The sequence below is a fragment of the Vombatus ursinus genome, unplaced genomic scaffold (genome assembly GCF_900497805.2).
Source record: "Vombatus ursinus unplaced genomic scaffold, bare-nosed wombat genome assembly UNPS02014841.1, whole genome shotgun sequence".
Taxonomy (NCBI): Eukaryota; Metazoa; Chordata; class Mammalia; order Diprotodontia; family Vombatidae; genus Vombatus; species Vombatus ursinus.
The window spans coordinates 24,878,167-24,885,400 of record NW_020954619.1 but is presented as its reverse complement, the minus strand read 5'-3'; the positions used below and the strand labels follow the sequence as shown (position 1 = coordinate 24,885,400).

Here is a 7,234-nt window from a genome sequence, read left to right as displayed (position 1 = left end):
TCAGCTGTAAACTCAGTCTGAAAACACACAGTTCTACTAGGTATGACACAAGCAGACAATACACAACTGTTCCCAGAGTCTATAAGCATCTCTGTGATTTATAATTTCTCGGTTATTTACTTCAAAACCTTGAAAACAGTCATATGCAAATAACCTGGTGGACAAAAATGCTTTGCAGCTGTTCCAAGTTTGAGGTAGGGCTTTTGTCTCTCAAAGAGATTGTTCTTTCCCCGGTCCTCTCAGAACAGCCATGTTTTACTTCAACCATTTGTATCTGCTGGATTGTGCTTATTCTCAAGTTGATTTTTCCCAATGTTCTACATAGTTGTCCTTTCTCTTACTTTTATTTTTTTTACACATTACCATCTTTATTCAGCCTCACAGCAATACACCAAATCCAGCAAAAGGGGGAGAGGAAGTAAAAGAGGGAGCCCTGTTATTCATTCCCAATACTTTAACATAACAAGAGATGAAAAGGTAGCCTTCAACAACTCTCAAGGAGTATTGCAGAGAGGGATAGGATGGGGATGAGATGATGTAATCCACCTTTAACTAGGGAGGACTTTGGACTAGGGGTAGACTCAGTCTCTCCTTGGCTCATCTCAAGTAGGCAGGTAACAGCTGTTATCTCTGGACCACATAACCAAGTCAAGATGTGGACTGGGGTTGGCTGTGTCCAGACTGACATTATGGGGGGTGGGGCAAGAACCTGCCTAGACCTCCTCAGAATCTGTTGGGGAGGTTGGGACAGGCCAAACAAAATCTGAGTAATGGAAGGCAAGAAAGGGTTGGAGAAAAAGAAATCTTCTGAGCAGAGAGCTGGGAAGCATTTATCACTCTGGGAGCTCTCCCTAATCCCCTATACTTCAGTTGGAGCTAGGGATTGGGTGTCATGACCCTGGGCATCAAGAAAGGCACAAAAGGATGGATGCCAGATGGTTCTGAAGGAGATTGAGTTACCAGATCCAGAATTCCCTGTCTTTTCAGAGCTGGGCTCCCAGGGAGCTGGCTGGCTCCACTCTTTGAGACTCTGGGTGAGAACTGGGATCTGATCCCCCAGAAGCTGCTGACCAAAGTGAAGCATGGTATTTGGTGGCTGAGTTTGGTCCCCGTGGAGCTGAGGGGCTGGAGAGGACCCAGGTTGGGGGCTGTATGGTAGAGGGATCGCTGTGTCATCCAGACTCTTCTCCAGAGCCACAATTCTCTTCTTGGTCACAAGAGTCTTTATCCAGATCTTCCTCTCCTCCCCCAGGAGGAAGATAAGGGATCATGCTAGGTCAGGAGGAACACACAAGACTACCTCCTCTTCACCCTGTAGACACTCAGGAGTCCTGGGAAAAGAAGAGGGTGAGGGTGCCGGGCAGGTACTGAGGTCCCTCCTTCCCCCACAAATCTCCCACCACCCATGGGAACTCTGTAAAAGGTGAGAGGCTGAAGAGTCGCAAAGAGGGTGAGAGAAGAGTGATTCCTTTTTCTTACTTTTTCAGCAAACAAAATGTCTACACAACAAAGAACCAGTACCTGACAGGAGTATTTAAGTTTAATTTTTACAAATCATTTTACTCACCAAAAATCTTGTAACGTAAGTTGTATACTTGTGATTGTCTCAGCTTTGTGGATGAGAAGACAGACTCAGAGGGTGAAGCAATCTGCTTGTGTTCACATAATTAGTATTAGTATGAGGAATTTAAATCCATGATTACTCTGTGTATGTGTATGTATATATATAATATGTATATGCATAAGCATGCATATATATAGTATATGCATTGTGCATACATATTGTAATATAAATATATGCATTGCATGTATTTATAAATGTATATATACATATACATATACATATACATATACATATACATATACATATACATATACTTGGGTGCTTGTATATAAACGCTTCAGGAGAAAATCTTGAAATGGTTTTAATTAACTTGAATGGCTTCCTTATAGAAATCTCCCCTCTATTAGACTCATTTAATCCACACAGTAGAGTCTCCATAAAAGTGAGACTTAAGGATCATAGAATCTTGGACTTGGAGCTAGAATAGACCTTAGAAGACATCCATACCAAACCTTTCATTTTACCCAGGAGGAAACTGAAGCTCTAAGAGATTGAGTGGCTCACAGTGTCATACAGGCAGTGACAGAAGTAGGATCTGAACCCAAGTCCTTTGACTGAAAATCTAATATTTTTCCACTATATCACATTGTCTCTTTTACTCAGTTGTGTTTTTTTATCTTTTTTCTCTGACTCAATCATTGCTGCTTAATGAATGCTTTTAGGTTTGTACTTATGGCCTGATCCAAAGCTATCCCAGAGGGTGCAATTTTAGAAGTCCAAAGAGTAAATGATGACTACAAGCAGGGATAATAGAAAGTACATCACAGAATCAGGCCATCCACAGCCTTAGTACCCTGTGGGATTACCATGGTTTGCATTGCTATTCAAGATTAGGAGAATCAGATGACTTATGTATGATCTGAATCTTTAGTGAAGATTTAAACAGCTCCTAATGAAGATGAATGGTTCTCTGAAACCCAGGGCAACATAGCTTTTTGAGGCCAAGGACCTGAGTTTCAAAAATAGCCCATGATTCAAAGTAACCACAGGCCATTACTAGTACCAACTGTTTTGAAATAAAGAAATATAAAAAGGTCAAATTTATTATTCCAGCCTAATTATAGGACTACTCTCATATGTTGGAAGCAAGCCAGTTGAATGGATTTGTGTTCAATGACATTTTAATACTAGCATTTTATAAACAGTGTAAATGATTATTTAATCATTCATGAACACATCCTAAGAACCCAATGTAGGCCATTTTTCTTTTTTAGTGTAGGAAGGGAGGAGTAACTGATTTCCCCAAATCCATAAAGGCAAGCAGCAAGAGATCTGAAACTAAGAACTAGATTCTGAATTTCCAGTTATCCTCATAAAATATGTGGTTCTTCAGCTATCAAGACAAAGTAAGGCTGATAAAGCAGATTGAACACCTACCATGTGTGAAGACTAAGGTGAGAGAGCAATAAGTACAAAAGTTCATTTTCTAGGTAACAAGTTTCAACTTCTGGCTTTCCCTGATGAAGTTCTGCTGTTCCAGGAAAACATTATATCTATGCTGAAATGTCCACAAAAGTTCCCTTTTCAGTAATTTAGGGTGAGAACCTATGTAAGAAATCCTTGATATACAGATTCTTCCAACCTATCCTCTATTCAACTTCTTAACAACTTTGTAGCACTCACCATATGATTCTCCACTATTATATTAATAAGGCACACAAAAGAATTTCTTTAGAATTTGGTGTTGTAGTTTTTTTTTCTTGGTGGCAAAGAAATGGAAATTCAAGGGATTCTAATCAATTGGCAAATATCTGAACAAGTCATGGTATATAATTATGATGGAATACTATTGTGCTATAAGAAAAGATGGAGAGGCTGAGCCAAGATGGTGGAATAAAGGTAGGGACTAGCCTAAGCTCTAATCAAATTCCTCCAAATACCTTTGAAAAAGACTCTAAACAAATTCTAGAACAGCAGGACCCACAAAAAAGATAGAATGAAACAAATTTTCATGCCATGACAACTTAGAAGGTTAGCAGGAAAGGTCTATTGCACCAAGGTGAGAGAGGAGTGCAGTCCAGCACAGGCTCCTCCAGCACAGATCAGGCCCCAGCAAACCTCAAGCAGGTTTTGGGGTAACTAAATCACTGGAAGCAATGGTGGTTTCCAGACCTTTCAGCCCACAGATGCCAAGGATAACTCAAAAGGTCAGGAGGAAAGGTCTGCTACCTCTGGGTGAGAGTAGAGTGCAGTCTAGCGCAGGCCATGCCAGCACAGACCCAACCCCAACAAACCAGGAGCAGGGCTTGGGAGTGACTGAATCAGCAGCAACAACAGTAGTACCTGCTTTAAGAGACCTCAAACCATAGTGGTAAGGGGGTTGAACAACTTGTCAGAAGAATACAGGAGTCTTTTTGATAGCACTGAGGCATGCCAATGTTGCTTTACCCATACTCAAATACAGGTTGCAGTCCTAAGTGGTAGTTCCAGGGAAAGGAGGACCACTAGCATAGTAGAGCTTGTGGTCATAGTGGAGTGGGGACCTTCATCACAGTTAAAGGGAAGAAAAGTGCTTGTGTTGACTTACAGACCACAGCATATGCCAGGAGAGCAGTAAACACTTCTCCTTAGATCATACCACCTGAAAGAACTGAAAATGTACAGGTCCCTAAAAATATCTCTGAAAACAACTGCACAAAACCCCTGAAGCTTGGGACAGTACACCCTCCACACTGGAAGCAGAGCCCTGCTTTAACAGAGTGAAGGGTCAAATAATAGGCTAAGAAAATGAGCAAAAATGGGGAAAAAAACTCTGACTATAGAAATTTACTACAGTGACAAGGAAGGTCAAAACACACACTCACAAGAAGACAACAAAGTCAAAGCTGTTACATCTGAAGCCTTCAAGCAATCCCCCAGAAGCAAAACACTTTTGAGGAGGGAGAGGGTGATAGGAGAGAAAGATTAGAATAAACAGAGGGGGAATAGGATGGAGGGAAATAAGGCTAGCAATAGTAACTGTAGGAAAAAAAAACATTTGAAGCAAATTTCTCTGATAAAGGCCTCAAACATGTAGAGAATTGAGTCAAATTTATAAAAATGAAAACTATTCCCCAATAGATTGATGATCTAAAGATATGATAAGTTTTGAGATGAAATAATCAAAGCTAGCTATAGCCAAATGAAAAAAATGCCCTAACTCACTATTGATTGTAGAAATGCAGATTAAAACAATTCTGAGGCACTACTGTATACCTATTAGATTCATTAATAGAACAGAAAAGGTAAATGATGAATGTTGAATGGGATATGGGAAAAAATGAGACTTTAATGCACTGCTGGTTTAGTTGTAAACTGATTTAACCATTCTGTAGAGCAAATTGAAACTATGCATAAAGGGCTATAAAACCATGCATACTCTTTGGCCTAGCAATACCACTGCTAGCTCTGTATCCCAAAAGAGATGAGGGGAAGAAAAGGAAAAAGGAACTATGTGTACAAAAATATTTATAGCATCTCTTTTCTAGGGGCAAAGAATTAGAAACTGAGGAGATCCCCAACAACTGGGGAATCATTGAACAAGTTGTGGTATGTGATTATGATGGAAGACTATTGTACTATAAGAAATGATGAACAGGATACTCTTAGAAAAACCTGGAAAGACTTGCATAGGCTGATGCAAAGTGAAATGTACTGTATACAAAGTAACAGCAATATTATCAGATGATCAGCTGTGAATGGCATAGCTATTCTCAGTAATACAATGATCTAAGACAGCTCTGAAGGATTTATTATGAAAAATTCTATCCATCCCCAGAGAAAGAACTGATCTGAACACAGTTTGAAGCATACTTTTTTTTACTTTATTTTTCTCGAGTTTTTTTGTCTGCTTTCTTTCACAATATGACTATTACGGATATTTTTTGCATGACTGCACATGTACAACCTATATCAAACTGCTTGTTTTCTCAGTAAGGGAGGAATGAAGATGGAGGAAGGGAGGGAATTTGGAACTCAAAGTTTTAAAAACAAACATTGAGACTTGTCTTTACATGTAACTGGGGAAAATAAAATACTAAATTTAAGAATGAAGACTGGGAAAAAAAGAAATGATGAGCAAGATGGTTTCAGAAAAACCTGGGGAGACATAAATTGTTGCAGTGAGAAGGGAGCAGAACCAGAAGATCATTGTACACAGTAATAGTAATATTATAATGATTATCAACTGTGAAATAACTACCTACTCCAATTAATACAATAGTTCAACAGAATCCAAATGACTAATCATGAAAAATGCCATCCATCTCCAGAGAGAGAAGTCATGAACTAAGTGCAAATTGATGTCTAATTTTTGAACTTTATTTTTCTTGCTTTTTTTGCAACATATCTAATATGGAAATGTTTTTCATGATTTCACATGTGTAATTGATATTGTATTGCTTGTCTTTCAATAGGTGGTAAAATTGAAAAAAATTGAAGTATGTTAAAAACAAAATAATTTTAAAAAAGAATTTGGTGCTGTGGAAAGCAAGCTAAATTAGTAAATAGAAGATAGAGAGCCAGAAAGCTCACTATTGTGAGAAGGAAAGGAAAGATTCTGGAGAGCAACATCAAGATGAGAAAAAAGATATATGCAGCTCATGAGACAATTGGATACTGCCTTGTGCTTTTGTATCATCTGTACTTCTATCTGCTAAATCAATCAAATCTCATTAGATTGCAAGCTCCTCAAAGGCAAGAAATGTCTTTTGCCTCCAGTTGTTTCTCTAGTCCTTAGCCCAGTGCCTGACACTTAGTTGCCATTAATAAATGTTTATTGATTCATTGGTCATTTCAGGGAGGGACTAAAGACCCTGCATCCAGGGATGAAAAAGAAGATTCTGGAGAACAGCAAGATAATCAGGTTTTGTCTTATTTCCTTGAGTGTTTGTGTGTGCTTGTGGTATGTGTGTGTATGTTCTGTTTCCATTTGTTCCCTCTGTTGATTAAGTTAAACATCACACACCTTCCCCATGAGGTCAAAGAGACTACTGCCCAAAGAAGTCAAAATCAGCTGGATGAATTTTGATATATTCACGTTTATAGTCATGTAAATAGACAATTAGACACAATAGTCATCCAAAATGGTTAAAGGAAACAAGGATCATGGTTTTTTGTTTTATTTTTACAGAAGTATGGAGGACCAGGAATATTATACTGTAATCCCCAGAGAGTGTGCAGGACTCTGAGTTCCTTGAGAGAAGGGACTTTGTTTTTGTTTTTTGGTTTTTGTTTTTTTTTGTTTTTTTGTTATTGTGTGTGTGTGTGTGTGTGTGTGGGTGGGTGTGTGTGTCTTTGTTTGTTTTGCTTTGCTTTTCACACTCAGCACTTGGCAAGTACATGGAAATAGTAGACACCTAATAAATGCTTATTGACTTTTCTTGTTGACTGGGGCTCCTGAAAATACCATATGACATATTTGTAAAAGGAAAATGCAAGTTTGTCAACATTCTAAAAGAAATCAAAATGTGTTAGAGGAAGGCAATTCTATGCACCAGCTTATCAGAGAGTATAATGTATTTCTTGAAATATTGGCAGAAGAGTTTAAGAGGGAGAGAGATTTTTAAAAATACCATCCTATTTCAAGAGACTAAATGGTTAAACAATATGATAGAGCAAGAGGTAATGAAA

The 7,234-nt window shown here is 38.5% G+C and overlaps 1 pseudogene; it reads right to left on the bottom strand.

Moving 5' to 3' along the window:
- Nucleotides 1–484: 484 nt before the first annotated feature.
- On the bottom strand, nt 485–1,271 carry LOC114026587 (annotated as a pseudogene).
- Between the last annotated feature and the right edge of the window lie 5,963 nt (nt 1,272–7,234).